The sequence below is a fragment of the Rhinolophus sinicus genome, linkage group LG01 (assembly GCF_036562045.2).
Source record: "Rhinolophus sinicus isolate RSC01 linkage group LG01, ASM3656204v1, whole genome shotgun sequence".
Taxonomy (NCBI): Eukaryota; Metazoa; Chordata; class Mammalia; order Chiroptera; family Rhinolophidae; genus Rhinolophus; species Rhinolophus sinicus.
Window position 1 is genome coordinate 153,462,006 of NC_133751.1, and position 24,417 is coordinate 153,486,422.

At 35.1% G+C, this 24,417-nt stretch overlaps 1 protein-coding gene across 3 annotated transcripts in view; it reads left to right on the top strand.

Annotated features, from left to right (window-relative positions):
* The window catches only part of XIRP2 (xin actin binding repeat containing 2), a 269,500-nt gene that overhangs the window by 183,433 nt on the left and 61,650 nt on the right, over positions 1 to 24,417 (top strand). Inside the window, exon 1 of one of the 3 annotated variants that reach the window (XM_019727352.2) lies at positions 8,164 to 8,336. The exons of the other annotated variants lie outside the window; for them this stretch is intronic. The gene's annotated coding sequence lies outside the window, so the exon portion shown is untranslated. Of the gene's footprint in view, positions 1 to 8,163; positions 8,337 to 24,417 lie in introns of those variants that run through there. 3 annotated transcript variants of the gene reach the window in all.

Below are 24,417 nucleotides of genomic sequence, written 5' to 3' on the forward strand. Positions count from 1 at the left end.
TTTGTTCCTCCTATAAACACTACATCTAGCACAGCACTTGACACACAGGTGCCCCATATATGTTTGATGACTTGCTCAGTCAATGAATGAATGCAGGAATGAATGATTGAATAAACTTATCAAACTCCAAAAAAAAACAAAAAACCTCAATTTCATTTCCCTTGCTTTTCTCCACTCTTGAGATTTAATGCCACAGAGTTTATTTTAATCTGTGATTACCGCCCTGAACTATTTCATCATTAAGGTAAGATCATGTCATCAATGCTAAAAATGTATTATTGCCCATATACATTTTCTCAAAGTGTTTTGTTTATTTGCTTGTGGGTTTTGTTTTGGTTTGTTTTTTTCATTTACATTCAATTTTATAACTACAACTACAATATTTGTTTAATTTTAACTAAAATAGGAAATCATTTTATACAATAAATTTCTCATTCTTCTATTTTTGATTTTGAATCATCTTTTGCAAGCTTGCAGATATATTTTAGTTGCTTCCCCAGTGAGGACATAGTAATCGTTTTCTTTACCTGAGAAAATTTTTATATATTGAAAAATATGTCTTTATATCCCTCATACATAAATGATAGAAGCTTTTCTATAAAGAGAATCTTCAATCAAATTTATGTCCATCATACAACAAACGAAAACAAAACACCTTATATACAATATTCCACTCTATCAGAATATATAATGTTTTTGTGAAGAACTCTGAGGCCAGCTTTTTTTTTCTTATTTGTTATTTCTTATCTTCAAAATTCAAAAGTGTTATAAGGACATATCCCGCTGTCTTGATGAGCCTTAGGTTTGTTTTCTCAGATCTTTTTTCAGCTAAATTTTTTTTTCTTTTAAATTTAATTATTTATGTCCTTGCTATTTTTCCCTTTATTCTTCTGAAATAGTAATGTTTCTCTGATGATATCTATATCCTTCATACCCATCATTATTCAGGTCATCATTTTCATCTCTGATTTTCCTCCTGCATTACAGGAAAAAATGTCAAATTGTTCCCCACTTGATTGATTGATTTTATTTAAATTTTTTCCTGTGTGCTTTTTATTATATCAAATGCTATTTTAATTTTTTATTGAATTTTGCATTTTCTTGCAACCTATTGTAGCTTTCACTTTTTCCATTCTTTCATTTCATCCTATTTTCTCATTAATAATACCTATTACAGTTTTGTAGAAGTTTCTCCTCCTGAATCTTTTTGAGCATGTCAAGAATATAACTTGTAAATTTTTCAGCTATTTTAGAAATAAACTAATTTTAAAAGCTATGTCATCAATTTACCTCACCATATCAATTCCTTTTAACATCTTCCAGCAATGCCTCTTTATGACGTCTTGACTTATTTACTTTAGTTGCATTGTGGTGAGATTGATTCAGGTTTGGCATTCCCTTCAGATAAGATGGGTCAATTTTTCTTATTGTACCATCACTGAACCCTTGGCTCTTATAATTTCTTCCATATGTTTTCCTTTTTGACCTCTGAAATACATCTGAAATCTTTAATTTTTGGTCCTACCCAAATTTGCTGAATAGAGGTTGAAACTTCCCCCATTCCTTGTAATACTAACTTAGATTGTCAGATACAATGTGTACACTTTCCTTTGTATGATGCAAGGTGTGAAAAATTACACAAAATTCCATATGCACTTTCTAAAGTGTTTCCTTAGGAATATAATAACACATCCTATCTCCTCCCTTCTGTTCTGGGAGATGTAGTGCATGGATAGATATATACTGAGCAGGGTAGGGGTATAGACAAGTCAGGACTATAGCTCAGGTTGGTCCAGAAGATATTTCACATGGTACAATACCTTGGGTCATCGCAACATGAGACTGTGTAATGAATCAATCTTTCTCCATTATTTGAGAAACTATGTGTCTACTTCTGACTCAGAGAATGCTCTATGCAGTGTGTTATTCATATTTGTTGTTCTGCATGATAACCACTATTGAAAATTTTCTATAAACCTCAACCTATTCTCTCCTCCTCTTCCTCTCCCTTTTCTTCCTCCTCTCTTGCTCATTTTTGTCTTTGTGTTCTTCTTCGTTTTCTTCTTGCTCACACAAATGCACAAACACACAAATAAATACTCTCGGTAATTGTTAGCAATGTGTGCTATTTTGTGCTGCTTTTTCTTTTTTCTCTTTTACTGTTTTAATTGAAAGTTGATAAGGAGCCTATCAGGAACATCTTGTCTTCTATCATTTTTTAACCAGGTAGCTCCATCATTATAATTTACCTCTTTTTTTTCTGGATCTAATTCCATAGATTCCCTAGAGTTCTTTTATTCATCCCAGTCTTTCTTACAAGGGACGTGTCTAATCCAAATTATATTTAAAGGATAGTGACGATTCACACACTGATGTACCTAGTGAAGAACTTTTTTTGTCTTGATGTTTCATATTGGGAGCCAGGTCACTAGAAATCTCCCTGAGTATGGACCGCAATGATTCGTCAAGGGGATCTTCATTTGGTTTATTAGCAGGTGATTACGCATCCCTATTTGCATTGGGCTCTCCCAGATTGTTCTGTTGTGCTAGCATAGTTATTAATAGTGCTCTTTCACTCTCAGAACCACCCTGGCTTGCATGATAAATTACATGATCACCCAATGTAAGACTATGAGCTATGATTTAAGTATGAGTCATATATGCCTAAACACCTTATTCATGCTTCCTTTATATCATGAGGTAATTCAAATGAAATTAAACTTGAATAGGTGAAAATTACAGTTTTTTAAATTCAGCTGCAATTCAGTTACTGATACCCTAATACTCACATGACAACTGAATGGATCATGCCACCAACAATGTTCAAAGTGCATTGCTAATTCTTAATTGGTGGGCTACTATTTCGTGTATGCTAGACAGTAATGTAGAATTTGAGTATATATCTACTCAAGTTCTTTTAAATTTAAAAATTCTACAATTTTTGTTCTTTATTCTTAAAAGTTTTAGATGAGCTGCATTGGTCCAGGGATTATATAGTAGATAACTAAAATACAGTTTTTCTGGCCTTAAAGTCCTTGTTTATCTATTTTTCTTGTCTCTGGGATTTCCAGTGATGTTCACTCCGCTACCATGAACAACGAGGGCCTTGCCAGAGCCTATCTATTGCAGGCCTATGTGATGCCTTAGCCACAGTATTGATTAATAAGTGAAAGAGGTGATCCTTCGCAAAGCATATCATCCAGCATACTTAATAGTGATTGGATAGAACCTTTAGATTAAGGTCAAAATAAATAATACATCCAAAATAACCCAAACATATGAACAGAATTGAGTCAACCGAATTGAGTGAACAGAATTGAGTCCAATCCCCACTTTTTGTGAGTATTAACTTTTGTCTTTGGAGAAGTTACTTAACTTCACTCATCCTCAGTCTCCTTCTATGGAATGGAGGTAACACCAACATCTTTGGGTTTCTGTGAGAATAAGAGAAAATAAATGCAAATCACCTACTAAATCCCTGGTACAGTTCTTTTACAAAGTGTACATATTATTAAGGAAAAATTAAAGGAAGAAGAAAGATTTACTGTTTTTCCTGGAAACTTTTCATGTTAATGAACAAGAAAAGAAAGTGAGACAAATGGATTCCTAGATATGTCTATCTTTTATGACAAGAATAGGCTTCAATCAACAAATAGTAGCACCAGCAAAAGTAGAAAAGGGAATAAATTTAAGATGACTGATGACCTAGTAAAGAAGAACATAAACTTGTTAAATCCCCTAACCAGATACATTTTATTTCAATAACACCTGCAAATATAGACTCATAAGTGGACCTAAATTCATATTCAGTTTCACCTCAGAGGGAGGTCTTCAGCAATAGTATGACTTAATATGTTAATGGGTGTATTGTTAAATATTCTTCGTTATAGGCTTAGATAAGACATGGATTTCAACTTGTGAAGAGAACACCTATACTCAATGACAGAAGTAAGCTGAAATAATGGGGTGGCACCACTGCTATTCACTTAGGCATAAATTGAACAAATATAAGGGAATGGAGATGTGACGTCTCAGTTTCCTATGCAAAAAGGACTTAGATTTTAGTGGACCATAGCTATATGATTCAACAGTGTCATATTGCTACAGAAAATCCAGTGAATACTTTTCGATATTTAATATAAAAATCGAGACCAAAGTCTTTTATTTAGTATCCACCCATCTTACTGGTTACTAATCTTCTCTTTTGTTGTCTCCAATCCACTATTAAACCTTTCATTGAGTTAATTTCTAATAATTGTATTTTTCAATTCTGGAATGTCTATTTCATGATTGTTTTGTAATTTTAATTTTCTTGTGAAATTCTCCCTATTTTATATACTTTGTTATTTTGTATATTATCATAAATATGTTAATCTTAATTATTTTAGAGTCCTTGTCTGCTAATTTAAATATCTACACCATCTGCTTCTTTTCCTGTTTTTCTTTTCCTTTCTCTTTTTTTAGTATATGTGCTGCCGAAGCGAGTACGCTTTTCCTTTCTCTTAATTACCAGTGAAGATGTTCTGTCTTTGAAAGCTTCGTATTTTTTTTTAATTGAAAGTCAACCATTGTGTTTTTGACAATAAAGGTGAAACGCTCATGATGATGTTGCTTTCATCAGAGAGGTTCAGACTTTTCTCTGCTACGCAGACCTAGTGGAGTTGGGAGAGAGGCTGGCCACCTTCATTTAGGTTTTTCATTCAGAATCTGTCAGATCCTTTTCTCCTCAGCACTGAGACTACAGGAATCTCTGCTCTACTTTTCAGAGGTCTTCACCTTGGATATTTTGCCTTCTCCCCAGTGAAGCTTCAGAATTTGGCAAATATATTGAGGGGGAGACTGACTATGTTTGAGTCTACTGAAGTCACCAATTTTTTCACCCCAAGCTTGATCAAGTACCCAAATCTTTGCTGGTTCAACTGTCTCCCATCTGCCGGAGGCCAAGACAGGATCCTTACTGAGCCTCTAGCTGACACTCTACTATCAAGCACCTCCAGGGACAAAGCAGTTGTTGCAGATTATTTTAAAGTCAATTCTTCTTTCCTTTAAGGACTTTTATCTGTTACCTGTCCTCCTAGTGGGTCCTTGTCTCCTACGTATCATGAAAAAAATGAAGACTATTTCACTTTGTGCTTGGGCTTATGATTGTAGTCTGGTATCCTGTGAAATTTTGGAAAAAGGGGAGAAAAATGAATTTGAGGTTCAACTACTCTCCAATTTTGTCACTCTAGTCCCATGTAACTGTGGAAAGTTTTCTGTTTTTCTGTGCCCCTGCAGTAGTGCTCTTCCTGGGCTCAGCCCAGATTCTCAGCCCTAGCTGCATCTAGAACTGACAGATAATCTTCAGGAACAGCTTCAAAGCCTCAGATCCCATTTGAAATGTTCTTGCATTGCTTGAATTATACTCCCTCTGGTCCTTAGTATTTGGCTGATCTCTGATGCCTTGCACACATTATTTTTGTAATTAATCCAGCTTTTCTAATTGTTCTTAGTGGGAGTATTGGTCTGATGCTAATTATTCCTTCTCACTAGAAGCAACACTCCTATGTAGGCTTCAGTTGTGTACAAGTTTTAAGAGGTAGAGGTATCTAGGCAGTGTGAAAATAATTTAAATTGTGTTTATGGATTGGATGGGGTCAACATTTTCCATTTAAACTTTCTAAGATTTTTGATACAAGGAATCACCTTGTGTATCTTTCTACATGTCTATCTATCTATCTACCTACCTATCTATCATCTATCTATCCACCTGTCCATCCTTCTTGCTTTTATAGTAATATCATAGTAATTGATTAGACTGCCATTACATAAAGAATGAAAATCAGTGTCTGAAACAAATAAAATAACAAATGGTAAGAATCTACGGCTAATGTTGTCATTGTCTTCAAAACTAAAATGAATAAATCAAATTGTATGATAACTATTAGGCTGGTTCAAAAGTAATTGTGGTTTAAAAGGGTAAAAATAATTGCACAAACCGCAATTACTTTTGCACCAACCTAATAGTTAATTCTATAACTGAATTATTCTTTGATCTTAGGATAATCAATTTATGCATGCTACTATATAGCTAATATTTATTGTTTAATCCATTATCAATTATTTTATAAAGTTCCATCAAGGTTTCTTTTTCTATCCATTATTTTTTCTTTTAACAATGCATAATCATTGAGTCTTTGCACTACTATAAACACTGGAAAATGAAAACAATATGAAAAAAAATAATTTATGTATATTTATTTAAATTAAATATATTTCTTTCCTGAAAGGGCAAAAGCAGAAAGTTTGAAGTGAGGTTATCTTGAGTGAAACTTAAGTTTGAAGAAAGCTATCACTATAATGGAATGAGAAAGCATATAGTTTTGAATAAAGAGAGAAAAATGAAGAAGCTAGAAGTCAGATCTTTGAGTAATTATAATATTTACAAAAAATAAAACCACCATAAGCATCGTTATCATCTATATGCAAATACAAGAGTAAGGTTGACTGTATTTACCTTTAGGATCAATTGCCTCATAACTTCACTTGAACGGGTTCAATTTTAGATCTAGTGCCATTTTCTTAAGTATACAGTAAGGTAAAGTAATAATAATAATTGTAAACATGTATTTATCCTTGATTTAGACTATATTTATTATTTTATTTGTATTATGTCTTTTAATCTTCACAACAATCGTTTAAAGTAGGTAAACTTAGTCCTGTTTAGTCACAGGTAAGTAAAATGAAGCTTAGACAACCTATGAAACTTACTACATCACAGGGTTTACTTAGTGTCAAAGCTGTGCTAAAATCCTGTGCTCTAAATCAACATCATCCTATAGAATTTTCTGCAACAATGGAAACGTTCTATATCTGCACCAGTACATAGCCACTAGCCATACATGGCAATCGAGTTCTTGAAATGTGCCTGGTGCAGCTGAGAAGCTGAATTTTTAATGAATTGAAATTAAAGTAGTCACATGTGTCTAGTACCTACCATACTGGGCAGGATGGCTCTAAAATAGACTATGCTGGCTCCTGATCCTGAAAAATCTTGTGGAGTATGCAGGAACACCATTTTAGAAACTTTTTCTTAGAGTTAATCCGATGGAATATCATTCCTTGACCTACTTGTAATAGAAATCAATATTGTATATGGGGGAAAATATAATGTATATACTGGTCTTTATTCATAAATAATATGGCAAATAGCTCATTTGTAAGCATTTTGCAGGAAATAAACACTATATAAGTCAGGTGCTTTCCTTAAGTCAGAGCGCAATTTCCTCTTTCTTTGGATTTCTTGTGAGACCATTTGGATACACATATAACACCAAACTAGGAAAACACTGAAAAAGAGGAAAGACAAGGGAAGCTGGTTGTTTTACATTTACTTAGGATGTATTAGATATTGACATTATGGAGCTAAATGGCAATTCTATGTGAATTCCCTTATTTCCTGTTAGGTTGGGTTGGCAGGGTGTGCTGAGTAAGTAGAGTGGCAGCAAAGGACATTTAATATGATTCTTTTAGGAGCATGTGAGGTAACTCCTTTCTGCTGCCTGCCCTTCCTCATGCCAAGTGATTTAAACCTAATATTACTGGACAGAAATCACAGGGTAAGTGTGCCCTAGAATGCCTTCTAACCTCTTTTCCCCTCACATTTTTAACCTAAAGAACACTTCCTTTACTGTAGAAACACAACAATAGTGTTTTGCTTTATATATGAAGCCTCAAGAAGAAAACTGTTTTCTATACCTAAGAATGTTTTGTAAATAAAACAATGTTTCCTTTTTCTGAGAACCCAAATTCCACCAAAATATATTGAAACTTTCTCTACATGTTTAATTTTCATATTGTTGACTCTTAAAATATTGAAATTATTAAAACAGATGCAAGTACTTCAAGTACTTTTCCTCATCAATGCTGGTTATTTTTCAGGCTTTATTCAGAAGTTGAGAGTTGGCGTGATGGCCATGGGTATAGAAGAGAGTTTGATTGACTGCACATGTGTTAGACCCATGCACACATACATGCCGAGAACACCACGAGGCAGAGTGCCCTCAGAGACACACTTCTGAAAAGAGTGGTTGACTCAAGCCCCACCTATACCCAGCTCAGTTCCTAAAAATAGGTGCCAATTTGCATCCTTTAGACACAGGGCTAAAATAAATTCAGCCGTCCCATCTACTTGCTTGATAGACCCTTCAGTGGAGCTGGCCTCCACTCCCCCGATTGCTTTCAGGGGACTGGGAAATTTGCTGTACACGAAACGAGGAAGGAAACTAGTCTGTGAAGAGCTGTAAAGATATATGACATTTCCACGAATTTGGGATTAAGTCTGTGTATTACAAAAGGTATGTGTAATATAGGCATTGATATGTGTCTGCTTCCGGGACTGTAAAATGTTGTTACTGATTGCTTAAGATCAATGAAGACCATAGGTCAAATTGTAATTCTTATAAAAGGAAGTATTCAGTCAGATTTTCTTTTTATGGCAATATTTAGCATTACTTTGTATTATTAAATTTAGGGCTTCATATATTAATCTCTTTGCAAAATTAGCCTTTTTTTATATTTCATATTGAAGAATAATGAGCCAAAGGTGAATAATAGTCATGAGTGAAAATTATACTCCAACTTACAACTAAAAGGGAAAACTGAAAAAAAATAGTTTATCTTTTATGAGCATAAATTGATAACATAGGCAATGAATATGTTTTAAAAATATAAACTGTATATGTATATTTTAGAATTTGGTGAGGGAAAGAAAGAGTTGAAAAATATTTTTATCTGTTGCAACTTGCTCAAAGAAATGTATGGAAATTATTCCTTCCCCAGCCTTACTTTGATTTTGCACTTCTTGCTCCAGCCACAGTCTCATCTCCTTTGGGAGTATTACTGGAGTAAGGATTAAAGAATCAGGTTCTTACATGTTTTGCAGAATTAAGAAAAGCACTGCCAGTTGGATATGCCAGCCCTAATTATAGTAACTGCAAATTTAAAGAGAGAAGACTGAGATTTTGCTTTAAAAGTATCATGGCCTACATACTATTTCAAATGGATTTTTTTCTGTCTTCGATTGCTTGTGAACACCTTAATTTGGTCCTGTTGTGCTGTAAGTGTTTAGACGTTAGAGACTGAAGTGATTTGGGAGAAACATTGTAACAGAATCTCTTAACACACCAACTAAAAGCAGGGACACTGTAAGATTACATAATACAGAGTATAAATTTAGCCAGCTGGTGCGGAACTGAAAAATATTTTATTTTTACCAGGGCTCTATTTGGTCACTGATAAGCTTTAGGGTGTTTCAATTTTTTTTTTTTTTTTTAATTATATGTGCAGGGTGTCAAAAGATGAGTAAAATATTTACCTCAGCTACATTCAGAGTCATGCATTTTAACATGAAAGAAAACCTGTTTTGAGTTTTAGAAGATATGACTACTGAGTGGCAGAAAATATTGGGTGAGAAATGAGAAAGTCTTAAACTCTAGGCTTAAATGTTTCTCTGCTTCTCTGCCTAATATTTGAATATTTTACTTTCTTGCTATCAACATGTAAATGAAAACTAAATCCATTTTTTAAAGTCAGTCAGCATTTCAGATGCCTGCAGTATGGCAAAGTGCCAAGTGTTTGGGGAGAATTAGTCTGGAGTTTTGAATAAATGTTTCTGCTTTCATCCAGTGTTGGTTATCCTTAAGATACAACTTCCCTCAACCACCTGAAAAATAAAAGTAGACATTCTTTAATGATCACTGAGAGCTTGACTTCAGAAAATGGTCATGCAAAAACGTCAGCCTGAGCCTCAAGTCTTCTGTGATTACAGAGGAACCAATGATTAGTTGTCTTTCCTCATATTTACTTTTGAGTAAAAAGCTCACAAAATTCTTGGATCATTTACTGTTGTTTACCATTGATAGCTGTCTGTTATTAGGTAGTGCCGGCTTTCTGCCTCCCACTTACGTATACCACAATTGATAAACCTCTACACGTCAGTGTTCTTTTTCCTTGTTTGGTGAAACTTTACTTGTGGTGAGGCAATTTGGGTTGGACTCTCCTGGTAACCTTAGTATTGGAAACTGACATTTCCTCTCTTCTTTCCTTGCCTCCCTCTGTCTCTGCCCTCTTCTTTCTCATGCACACAATTCTGGGCAATCAGACACCATTCTGTAAGACCTGTTTGATAGGTAGGAGTCATGTGTAGATTCAGTAATTTATAGAGCAGGGAAGACACTTCCTAAGTGCCTGGCAGTGTAATTCCAAGATTTTTGATTGAACTACCTGTGGGGGATCAAATTTAATTGACATTACATTTTCCATTTTATTTGCTTCTCATCCCCCTTTTTGAAAGCATGTAAGTTACACTTTGAAATTTAATTAAATTGTAATTTGTTTTTCCTGCCTCTGAAACAAACTATGCTCATTCAAATTATAGATCATCCCTTGCACAGTAGTGGGTAACTTCAGACTTTTCTGATTCAGGAATGACTCTTTTAGAACGCTGATTTATTCCATGTAGGTGCATGATTTTTGTATGACGGTGTGATGTTATATTGTGGTGTTTTATTTTTCCTGACACCACTTCTCATGGCAAATGTGTGATGTTTTCTGACACCAACTGATTCTCCAATTCTCTGACACCAACTAAGTGTACAACAATTCAATTTGATTTGATTCGATTCGATTCAATTCAATTCAATTCAATTGAGTTTAATTTGATTCCATTCCATTTTCACACTAATGCCCATAGTTAAAGGAGACCCCACAGATTGCCTCCACTATAGCCTACAACTCAGAGTACAATTTAAGAACAGCCAAGATGGGGGGTGAGGGATAGTAACAGAGCTTCCATGCCCTCTCTGAGTTTGCCACCCATCATCAACACATTCACCAATCTGTAAGCTCACCAAACCCTGTTGTTGTTTAGAGGTTTTTATCAAGGTTTCATTATGTAGGATTATTGTCTAAATCATTGACCATTGGGGACTGAATTCAATCCTTAGCTCTCTCCTCTTGGAGGTATGAAGTGAGGTTGAATGTTCTAACCCTCTCATCATTTGGTTGGTTTTTCTGGCCACTGGCTCCTATCCATCCTGAAGCTACCTCTACTCTCACCCTTCCCCTGCAGGCAGCCAGGAGTAATCTTATTAGCATACTACAGACACTGCCACTCAGGATTCCGAGGGTTTAACAGTTCTGTGCCAAGAACAGGGGCAAAGACCAAATATTTATTTATTATACCACTTATGTCCACAATGTCTTTCCTCTTTTGAAATGCTGCCTATGAACTCCAGAATAAAAACTTCATACTATTTATTTTCCTAATCATTGGAATCCATCTCTCACAAATTTAACTAACCTGAGTTTTTGTTTTTTGTTGATTTTTTTTTTCTCATTTGTACAATATAATCAGTAAAAATACAAAGAATAATGACAAATTGATAGTTAGGCGATGAAAAGACCAAAGGTTTTGTTTTCTTATAAAAAGTTGACACTCAGTAAATCCAATGAATCATTTGTGTCACTTTTGACACAACAAATGACAGTGTGGCTATATTTAATGACTCTTAAGACTTTGGGCCTAAATGATGGCATAAAAATAATCTGCCAGTAAGCAGCATAATAGGAATCTAAATTCCTGGTAGAGTAGCTATACTTCTTAAAAGGTCACCAAGGATAAAAGGAATTTATTGCATAGGTAACTATTTGGTTTAACCCCTTTAAGTTTTAGGTAAGAAAACTGAGGCATAGAAACATTAAGTAGTAACTCATAAGATTTAAGCAGAAAGAACTAGAAACCATCTCCTCTGACTTATATTTTAATGCTATATGTTATTCTGCAAATCTTTGTGCCGTAATGTCAAACTAACCCTACTTTATCCCCATGACTTGGGATACATTTAGAGATATACCTTGATAAAAACATTTTCCTTTTTTTTTTCCATCCACATCTTTTGTTGCGTTTTATTTTTGCATTTCATGTTTCTCCTAAAATCAGGATAAATTATTTTTAAAAAAGGAGACATGATCCATATATTCAGTTAAAACTCAAAAATAGTGGTTGGTTTATTTTTTAATTTTACTAAGCTTTTACGTTTGCTCATCTTCTGTGTTAGATGAGCCCTTTCCCCATCCCCCACTATCTTGTCATTGAACACTTCATTTTTCACTGCTCTTTTTGGCAGACCTGCAAGCAGATTTTTTTCTTCTACATTTTTCTAATTGTATGCAGGATATATATCCTGTTGTCTGCAGAATGGAATGCTTTAGATATGTCTGGCTGTTCAAAAGTAAATAATTACCAAATTGCCCCATGCATGCATATGAGTTAAAATAAATATAATACTAAAAAAATGTATTTTGGAAAGTTTCTCTGTCAGACCAAGATCCAATAGCATTTTCCTCCAAAATCTGAATATATCAGTATGTATACTTCTAAATGCGTTAACTTGGTAGTTACCAACACAGAAAAGCTAAAAAAAAAAAGAAAATAAAAAATTCGTATCACCATTAATTTTAAAAACAAAGTCCAGTATTTAAATGGTTTCAAAACATGTTCTCAGTGCTGTTGATTTAATGTTCGATAAATGTGCACCAAGTATAAAATAATGTTGAATAACAATTACATTATTTTATTTTGTAGTTCATAGGAACTTAATTTCACTGAAATAAAATGTAGGTAGATCTCACATAAAGGAGCTTTTTTTAAAGAACTATGCATGTTAAATTTTCGTAAATAAAGTCATGTTTCCCCCATTGAATTGCATTATAACTTCATGGGTTCTTTATCAATATTGCTACTGTTGGTTATTTTGTTTGTTTTTAGTCAGTACTGTCATTATAAGAATTCAGCTTTATACTATCTAATCAGTAAGCCTTTTGTCAAATAATCAGACATTTTTAAGTAACTACAGTAAGTAAGTGCTCCAAGGAAACAGTGAAAAATCGTTTTGTAAAGCTAAGGATTACCTTTTAATTGATCGTTCTGTAAGTTAGAATTGTTGACTGTGGGACACAAGGATCATATTGTCAAGTTGGAATGTTCCTGGAAAGGCACAAGAATAAAGTGAGTCTATTTCACTTACTAAAAGGTTGTCAGTTCCAGCTACAAGTTTTATTTAAAATTCACTGTCTCGGCAGTAAGAAAAGATGATATAGGAACATTTGTGACAACATGGATGGATCTTGAGAGTGTAGTGCTGAGCGAAATAAGACAGAAAAAGCAGAGAACCATGTGATTTCACTGATATGTGGTACATAAATCAAGAACAACAAAAGAACAAGACAAACAAATGAGAAACAAAAACTCAAAGACACAGACAATAGTTTAGTGGTTACCAGAGGGTAAGGGGGGTGGGGGGTGGGAGATGAGGGTAAGGGGGATCAAATATATGGTGATGGAAGGAGAACTGACTCTGGGTGGTGAACACACAATGGGATTTATAGATGATGTAATACAGAATTGTACACCTGAAATCTATGTAATTTTACTAACAATTGTCACCCCAATAAATTTAAAAAAAAAAATTCACTGTCTTTGCTTCCGTTGGATCCTGAGCCATTTTCCTGAGCACCGGATAGGGGCGCCGGCTGTTTTGTTATGTAGGAAGGTGAAGCCCTGGAACAGTTTGTAGTTGGAACACAGGGCCTAGAGCTAGGGATGCCAAAGGAAAAACAACTGATGGCCATCAGCAGCTTGATTAGCTCCTTCTGCCCTCTGTGCCATCCCAGGTCATCAGAGTGGGAGCAGAACCTCATTACAAGCCTGACTTCTTCAGTCGAAATTATACTAGACTTCGGAGTCCTGAAGGGCTTTAAAACATTTATTTTTAGGATTGTAACTGTATTAGTCCATGTCTGCTTCCGTCACTGACTCATTCTGAAATAGGGATAATTTCAGGAATCATCATCCATCCGTCATCCAGAGCTGGACTGCAGCCACTCCTTTTACACTGTAAAATATCAGAGAAATGAAATTTGAAAAGAAGGCATGTGTTTGTATTTAAGTTACAGTCCTTTTTTTTTCTGAAAAAAGATCTAGCCATTACTGTAATTCTCAACTCAAAACTACAATTTATAGTTTTTAATACTCGTCCTTTAAATAGAAGCAGTAAGTTATCTCAAACTTCAATTTTCACCTCTTTTCATTTACTTCACCCTTTCAATTCAACTGTTCCCAGCTTTTTTATTATGTTTCTGTTATGTTATAACCATTTCTTTCATTTATGCTCCATTATTCTAATATATATATATATATATATATATATATATATATATATATATATCTACACATATATGTGTAGATATGTATATATTATTTTCTGTAAATCATGGTGTTACCTGTGCCTCCATATTATTCTCTATTTTTTCATATCCTTAAAGTAATTGGATGTTCAAAGAAAGATGAGTAGTCTTCAAACAATAACGAATAACCAATAACCATAATATCATCCATAACAACACCATTTTTTACCCTTTATGTAGCATTGTATAGCAAGCCTGACACATAATTTTGTAAACATTTGTATTGAGAAAGTGTCAAGCTACATTTTTCAATAATAATAATAGTAATAGTAGTAGTAGTAGTAGTAGTAGTAGTAGTAGTAGTAGTAATCAACCTTTTCTATAGGATTATTCTCCCATGGATAGATATATAAAAGGAATTCCAGGAGTTGGTGTATAAAATTTCATTATTGATACTATCTTTACATTTTGATTAATCTGAATAGATCTTAAAATGAGAAAGATTTCACAGATGATGTGCTGTATTCTTCCTTTTTCCCTTTTTCCTTCCTTTTTTTAAAAAAAGAAAAAAGAAATTTTGTCTCATTTCTATGAAAGACCTCTGAAATACATTCCTTAGTCTTAGAACCGTAACTATCCTTAAGATGTGTGAAATGGACACAATTTACCAGAATCACGAAAACATCATCTCCTAGGGCCAGAAGTGATTCCAAATGAACTCAACATATTACTTTGCTGGGAAACCAGAAAATGTTGTTAGATAAACCCTAATTATTTGAACACAGACTTTTGAACCAGACTGTCTGGGTTTGAAATCTGGCTCCTACACTTCCCTACTGGGTGACCTTGGGCAAATTATTTATCTCGGTGCCTATTTCCTCATCTGAAAATGGAGATACTAATAGTATCTATCTTATAGGGTTGTTTTGAGTATTAAATAAATTCATATTTCTACAGTGATTAAAACAATAGTGTTTGGTATATAGTAAGTGCTTTATAAGCTTTTGTTATTGTCATCATCATCATTATTATTATTTAATATATGAGGCTAGTGTAATATAATAACCATTATCTCTTTTCCAGAGAACATGATAGGAATATAAAGTTTCAAGTTATTCTAGACACTGAACATTCAAAATAACAGCACACTAAAAAATTGTTTAAGAGAGAAAATTGTCTACCTGATTTAATAAATTGTTCTGTTGTTAAAGGCATCCTTACCTTTCAGGAGGGCACTCTTGAGTTCAAATTAAACTTCTGTCTTTTCTGGAGTTGTAGAAAGTTATTATGTGATCTCTTTTTATTACAATCATTCCTAAACTTGGAACTAATAACCTTTCTGTTATCCTTGGTGATGTCAGCATCACATTACTTCAAGAAACTGAGTTCTTCAACCACCTCAACCCTAATGACTGTCTCCTTTCCGATGGAACTGCTCAAAGCCACGTGTTGGACCTTCTCATTACTTTGACTTAGTTCTTGGACTCTCAAAATATTCTCTCAGACCTGAGAGATAATAATCTCCCCATACACAACATGTCCTGCCCATCAGCGCCTCTGCCTTAATTTGCTTCCTCTCTCTGAATTTTGTATCCATTCACAGGGTCTGAGTAAAGATGAAAGGAGAGCTCTCGCTTAGGAGAGAGGCACTGAAAGATGTGCCAGTGGGAGGACCAGACTGTTTATCAAGGGAATCTAGAGCAGCAAAGGCAAGAAGAATCCAATAGTTGAAGAGAAAGCAAAAAGATTATGAGCCAGTGAACGGCGCAGGGTGTCAGGTTCAAGGGATGAAAAACTAAACTATAAACATGAAAGTAAATCACAAGGTCAGAAGTAAGGAGGACTAGAGACAAGATAGGATGAAGCCTGTGGTAGACTAGGTCATGCATTTCAAAACTAAGGCCAAGAACAGTTCAGGAGTGTTGGAGGCCTGCTGTTAAGGGTTCCTGACTCCAGTCTTCAGGGATGGGTCTAAGAGCTGAAAGGAACCATGCTACACCTCCTGTCACTCAGCCTGGCCTCCATTGTCAGCTGCCATTGACCCCTGTTTCCTTTGTTCCCACAGTCTTGAGCTAAATCCACCTCACCAAAAGCCAATTCAATATTTTTCCCATAAACTGCGATTTTTCTCCCATTCCCAGGCTGCCCCCACCTCCCCCCCCCACACACACACAGAAGGGCCCAAAAAATGTATACACATTTCAAGAAAGGAAAAAAAATGTATTAAAATTGTAATACTCAATATATACTGATAACAAAAGATGAATACAAGTCATGTGTATATATTTTGGGGGCACCCTGATATCTATAAAGGTTCATGGTTCTGCACATATCCTCATACTCAACAATCATTTTATTCACTTTTAACTGACTCCTTATCACATTTATCATTATTCCTGAGGAGCTCAGATATTCTCTATTCTAATATACAACTTGAAAATTTGAGAATTGAATACGTTTGTGGGTAATATTAAAGAAAAAAAGCCATGTTGAATTTTAGAAGGTTTGGCCCCATAAGATTAGGGGTTAAATACAGAAGGTGCCAAAAAAAATGTATACACATTTTAATAAAGGAAAAAAACTATATTACAATTTTAATGCTCAATATACTCGTATACTGATAACAAAAGATGAAAACGAGTCATGTGTATATATATCTTTTTGGCACCCCCATACTTTCTAGAGATATATTTTGTGTGTAATGTAAATGAAGCTGAGAGCTGATGGAGCATGTATGGTAAGACAAAAACGAAGACTGGTGATGGAGCTCTTGAGGAGACGATACATGGTTTGGTGTCAGGAATTGTGTGTGTGTGTGTGTGTGTGTGTGTGTGTGTGTGTAGACTGGTATTGATACATGAGTGGTATTTGTGTCTGGTCTAAGCCACTCACCAATTCTGCACTCAAGTTTGAGATTGTGTAAAGAACAATGTGGAAAGTGCTTTACAGCATTAACATTTTGAATTGTTCCTTCTAAGATATTCTCTGTAATGGCAATTGTCAGGCTTGGTGAAGTTTATGACATATTCCTCAGGCCCTGCACTGCTGGAGAATGGAACCTAGGGCTTTCTGCCATGTCTGCTTTCCTTGGTAGGCTTCCAACTCAAGAGTGCACTGGGACATCCTGAAAACCTCTCGAGGTCTTCCTCCTAGATCTTGCAAATTGAGTAGGATACTACATGTGATTAAATGGTCCTCCAAGGAAAAATGTGTGTGTGTGTGTGTGTGTGTGTGTTGGTGTTTGGATGTTCTGCCTAGACTTGACCCACTGGGTTAGAGTGGCTAGTTATTTTCTTTTGGATTGAACTGTTGATGGAGACATGACTATATTTGGAAATTTTTTTTTAACTCTAACACTTTTTTAATTGCTTACTGCAGATATGTAAAAACAGAAGAATTTTTGGCAGAAATTCAATTTGGCAGAGAGCCCAAAGTTGACTGGTTTCACTTTTCAAGCAAACATTTTTTGTGCAGTTCTGATTTTCACCTGCTCATGTGGTTTCCTGCTGAGCATTTTTGGTGATGAGCTGAATTTCATTGTGGGAGACTCACAGGTTCACAGGCAAGAAGTTTATTTTTGCTCCCTCCTGGAAGATCTAATCCCAAATTTCACATAACTTCTTTGTACTGTTTAAATAACTTCTGTTGCAGAATTTGGAACAGAAGTGTTTTCTACTCTATAAAAAGAAGTAGGAGAGAGAAGATAACAAAATCTGTCAGCAGAAACCATAAAAAGATGGGCATTGTCTTCAATATTATTTCAAGACAAATTCATTCAATAAATAATTAATGGGCAACCACTCTGTGTAAGTCATGATGTTAATGTTAAATAACTGTGAAGTTGACCATTTTAATCTCAGTTGTCAGTTTGCTTCTTGGCAATGTAGGAATTTTAGTTCCAGGTAATGAGAAAAATTTAATAATCAGTTATGCAAAAATGTTAGGAAAGTCTCTGCCTCTCATTGTTAGAGAAAGCACAAACTTACCATTCTTAAAAATGCTTTATGTTTCTCCTAGTCCTACATACAGGTCTGTAAGGAGTGTTTCTAGACACTGTGTGATGGCCATCCTTCCATATTTGCAGTGTGTATTTTGTCATTGTGGAAACTGATGAAGCTAAGAGAGTCTTTGAAAGCATGGTAGATGATAGTTATGTAAGTTACTAGAAGACATAAGAGATGGAAACTGATGTTGAGTCCTGGCTTAGTGGTTGATAACTTGTAGTTAACTGCATAAAATTATAAAAACAATCTTTAAAGATAAAGAGATTTTCAACTTTACAATCTGAGTTCCTTTTCAGGTAAGTTGTCCTAATACAGTCACAATAAGTTGAAGTGACTTCTCCATCTGCCCAAGGCTTTTGTTGCCTGAAAGGAATAGTCTAGGAAAGTGATTCTACTTTAAAGCTGTGAAAGCCTAGCTTCATATGGAATTTTACAAAGAAGCCCAATATATGGATATACGGATATATATCTATATATATCCGTATATCTATATCTATATATAGATATATCTATATATATGAAAAAAATTGCTCTTTACGTTTTACTCCCTCAAATTTTCTTCCTCTCACCTTCTACTATACTTGAGTTTAAATACCATTGGTCTAGGACAATTTTTGTTTGCAAGTTTTAATTAAATTCTTTGTTGTTCATAGACAATACTAGATTAGTTTTCATGGAAAAGAGCAAGTTTCAATCTGAATAACATTTCAAGGCTGATTTTTGCATTTTTCCCTCTGATAACAGGAGTGATATAAGCAGCATAAACTGAGTTCCTCCATTTATGGTACATTCCAAGGATTAGGTTTTGAATCTGAGGCAAAAGAAACTAATGCCAAGGCCAAATTTTTGAAGATAAGTAACTATAAATAAATCAAGGGATGATGAAACTGACTGACTATGCACTTCATGTGTATCTTAAGCAGGGGAGACTATTAAATTACTTCCACTCTTTGGACTGTCCCAGTACCAGCGTATCATTAGGAAGCTGAAGTCATCTCTTTATTTTGAAATTACAGGCTGCATTTGTATGCAGAAGGAATTTAGGGCATGTTAATGGTGACAGGGAGGATAACCCATCACCTGACTGATTCAAAGTTTTGATACATTAAAATTATGGCAGCTGTAATTTACAAACATCCCTGTTCAAAATGTATATAGGATTAAGACTGTTCAAAATGTATGTAGCATTATCCAGTGTCCTCTACAATTATGGGGACAGTAATCAGAATGCAGTTGTCAAAGTACAAACATTTGAACAAGATGCCAATGACCTTTCATTTTTGATCACGCTAGAAGAACCATTGGATTTGGTAAGGAAAACAGTATATCTTACAGGGATTCTTAACATTCTACCCAAGATTAAATGAGTGAAGACCACAAAATGTTGAAAGAATTCAATTCTTCAGGGGGAATGTTTCTAAGTACATCACTCTTCTGAAAGAGTGAGTTTACTCCCAGAGGAGTCATTTATTCCCCAAACAATATGTTGCATTATTTAAGCATTTTCACTTTTCTCCTTGATGGCTTAGCTTTTCCAAATAATATTCAGTAAAAAAAGAATGTGAAATTAATGTAGTTTTCCTTCTTTGATCAAGGTTATCAGCCACTAAGTTTAAAGGAAACATATCTCACTATGCTGCTGCTTGTGGATTTAGGTGGAAAAGCATTTTAAAAAATGACTTCCTTAAAGTCATTGAAAAGAGTCTGTAAATTCAGAGACTGAACTTCTGCAAGACAAAAGGCAGACGGAATTAAATAGTCAAAGGAAATGGATGATTAGTAGGAGGAAAGCTGCCACAGCAATAATTGTCTATGTCGGGGGATAGTCAGAATTTGATGATTTGGGTTTCTGTTAATATCCTTTATCAGAATACATTTCAGATGCCAAGCTTAACGGAGAGGTGAAAGTTGGAAAGAGGGTGAAGAATCGGGGAATTCCCAAAAACAGATGTAGAAAATGTACAGCTGTTCCAGAATGCAACTGGTACAGACATGATTTAAGCTAACAGTCAGTAAGTAATGAACTTTCCTACTTCTGCCTCTCCTCAAATAACTTAAAGGTGAGCATGCCAAGGAAGATGTCTTTTAAAGCTGCAGATTATTAAAGGTTCATCTCCATGATATTACTGTTGCTTATTTTTGATCAGTTAATAGCCAAGAGCATAGTTGGAACAAAACAAAACAGTTTGGTAAACATGAGCTAGCTTCATATGCAGTTTTACAAAGCCTATGAGAGACAAAAGTGGATCATTTTGGGGAAAGACAGATTCTAAGCTACTATGCATGAGTCATCGTTATCTATTAACACATTGCTTTGACCCTAGAATGAAATCACTTTCTGTGTTTTGGAGGCCCAAAACGGTTTGAAAGGTGCTGGTGGACATTTTAACCAGCCTGCTGCAGCAAGACCTTTCAGAGCCATGCGCGTTTACTGTTAATCACAAACTCAGCTTGAAGACTGTCTCTCTGGCTGAAGGAGTGAGCACTTGTCATTTCTCAAGTTCCAGCCTAGAGAAACAGAAAGAAAATGCTATGCTCTTCACAAAGGCACTGCCCACTAGTAACCGAGCCACACAGGAAGGAGGATTTGGAGAGCTGGGAATCATGGGGAAGTTTGGGGAAAAGGAAAAACAGAAATGACAAAGTAGGAATAAAAAGGGAATATGTTAGGAAATAACAGGTGAGAAAAATAAGTTATGTCAAAGAGGCAGCAACTTAGGGAGGGGTAGAACAATGTAAAATGATATGAATTTGGGGATTTCCTAGAACAGAGACTTTAGGGAGAAAGGGATGGAAATCAATTTAAATAGAAGGAATATGCAAATTAAATAGAATACTTATATGCAAACTTACCCTAAATATAAAAACACTTCTTTATTTAAGAGTGTTTCTCACAATGTAGTTTTGTAACGCATAGGTACTCATTGGAATCCTGAGAATGAGGATTCCAAGACCTGTCTCTTTGCCTTTGGTAGGGTACAAGGGCAGCAGGGACTTGGGGAGTGGCCCAGTATCAACACGTGACTGGTCCAGGACAGGGTCACTGTGCCAAGCCCACTGCTCAGAGGCCCCACAGAGAAGTGAAAATTGTGCATAACTTTGAGTTATGGTTTCATACTTTTACCTAAAATATATATGTAGGGGAAAACATGAAGAACCACTTGGGTAGAAAAAGGAGATGATCTGCCCCTAAAATGTAATATATTAAGGTAATTTTCATGAACTTTACATTTTCAGAGGACTGCCATGTTGCTGGTGAAAAATTGATGATTCATCAACTAGTACCCAAAACACAGATAAACCAACACTTTGAATATCATATACATTGAGTTGGTAATTTCTTCTCTTTTATGTATTTCCTCCATCCCCATGGCCATATGAGCTCGTAGGACTATGCCACCTTCTTTGCTCCAATTTCACTGTGCTATTATCCATTCTTTTATAATTTATTGTGTTCTTGGTTCAGAGAACATGATAGAAACTTGGCTTATAAAGATGAATAGAATATTCTTACAGAAGGCTATAGATTCAGATGGCGCTGAATCAAGTCCTATCCTTGCTACTTACTAACTTTGAATTTTGGAAAATTTTCGTAACTTTTCTAATTCTCAGAATTTTATCATCTCAGATTATCTGGATGAAAATACCTAGAGTCTATAATAACAGGTAGGGTGACTAGAAGCTAGTGAGCATTTATTGTTTACTATGTACAAGATACTATGTAAAACTCTTTACTTTTATGAGATCCCCTTCAGTCCTCACAGGCAATCATAGGTTCTGTTATCATTCTCATTATATAGAATAAGAAGGAGGCTTAGAGAGGTTAAGCAATTTGCTAAAAGTCAAAAGTAAGTGTCAGAGATAGAAGCTTGTGTGTCCAGAGGTGATAGTTAATCTCCCTGCAGGTCTGCCTCCTCCAGGATAAGGTGGCCAAGACATAACTTATGTAAAACAGGTTTACAACATTAATTTAGCTCAGCCCTGTCTTGGAGGAACTTGCATGTTGGTGGAAGGTGAGAGTAGTGGGGAGGACAGAGGGACCAAAAGATACAATAAAAAGTAATACAAGTAGAAGCATACTTCTTAAATGTTGGGAGAACATAGCTGAGGGTGGTACTCATTCACTGGGTGAAGTGGAGACAATCTAAAAAGAAATCGAGTCACTATGAAGCTACATGTAAGAGACTTTTCAACCCGATCAATTCTGGGGTTGAAATAGGGCTGTATACATTTTAATCTAATTTAATGTCTATATAAGTAAATGTGGTTTTAGGGGTGGGGTATGGAGTGTGAGCCACCAAGTTCCTCAAGATTCCCTACCTGATGCAAGGTTCATTTTGGTGTTTCTTCAAACAAGCCAACTTCCTTAGCAGGTCCAGCCATCTGGCAACTTGTTTTATTCAGAAGTCAGCAAGTTGAGGGGCAGCCAGATGGCTAAGTTGGTCTGAGCACAAGCTCTTAACAACAGGGTTGCTGATTCAAGTCCCCCAAGGGCCAGTGAGATGTGCCTTCCATAACTAGATTGAAGACAATGAGCTGCTGCTGAGTTGCTGGTGGGGCAGCCGGATGGCTCAGTTGGTTAGAGCGCAAGCTCTCAACAACAAGGTTGCCGGTTCAATTCCCACATGGGATGGTGGGCTGTGCCCCCTGCAACTAGATTGAAAACGACAACTGAACTTAGAGCTGCGCTGCGCCCTCCACAACTAGAATGAAGGACGACTTGACTTGGAGCTGATGGGTCCTGGAAAAAACACACTATTCTCCAATAAAAAAAAAAAAAAAAAAAATTAAAAGGAAAAAAAGTCAGCAAGTTGAAATGATGCAACCTACTTATATTTTTGTTTTGGGAGATAAGGCCAGATCAACAGTTCTTAGAATACTGTATTTTTTTAGGATCTCTCTGGAGTTTTCTTCTATTTTCAAGTAGAGCAGGACTGAATATAATGTTAATTAATTAATGCCCAGTCCTGAGCATCATGCTTGTCCAACATTAGATGTGCAATAGATGTTTATGAAATGTATGATTAAAACAAAGTTTATCAAATACCCTCATTGTGCACCTGGGATGCAGATTTAAACAAGAGGATGCTTTCATGGAAGCCTGACACCACCCCCGACACCCTGGAGCAGAGCAGATCAGTAGAAAATGAGAGAGAGCAATGGTCCTTGCTTTGCATTTTCTTTCCTTTATACAGTAAAGCTCATTCTTCTTCCTTTTCATTTGAATTAATACTTAACCCTGTCTCCAGTTTCACCTCCATTGTGACCAAAAAACTATAACTGAGGAATTTGCTTTGATTTCTAATTTTTAAACTCAAGTTTGTAAGGACAAAAAAGGAGCCACATAAAGCCATTCAACTTTATGAATGAAATTCAACTTATTAGTTTCCCTTTGGTTTATCTCTAGATAACTGAAATAAATGCTATGTAGAAAGGATTTGTGTGTAGATGTTTAGGAAGCATAAAGGAGTGTTCATACCTTTAATTAAAAATTTACTTTGTAAGAAAATGTTCTATTTTAATGAAAATATACTTACATAGGTAACTATGAAAAGTTGAATAGCCTTGTATTCAGAAATACCTGAAGTCAATGGCAGGATCAGCCACTTACTATATGTTTTTTCCTTTGGAAATTACTTTCCTTATTAGTAAAATGGAAATAACACCACTTATCAGTATGGTTGTTATAAGAATTAGTGGAATAATACATGTAAAATGATTAACACATAATTTGCACTCAGTAACAGATAGTTATCACTATTATAATGCAATCTAAGTCTGGTTATGCTAGGGAAATGTCCAACAAGAGACTTATGCTGTAAAAATATGCGTCATCTACAGGCATTCAATGGTTCTAATTTATTTGACCATTTCAAAGAAATTAAGTCATTTTATTCAATTACTGATTTTTTAAAACAAATTATTTAGCTAAACTAAGCAATTAATTCAAAAATATTTAATACTAATATGATTAAATTTTCAAATGCCCCAACTAACAATATTAACGTATTAATGATTATTTAATTTCTTACTAAATTCTGTTCATTCTTAACTGCTGTAGTACTAGAAACACTACTTTTGCAATGATGAACAGCAGACAACAGAAGATAAGCCTATATATTAGTTTGGTACAAAAGTAATTGCAGTTTTTGCAATTATTTTTAACCGTTTAAACCTCAATTACTTT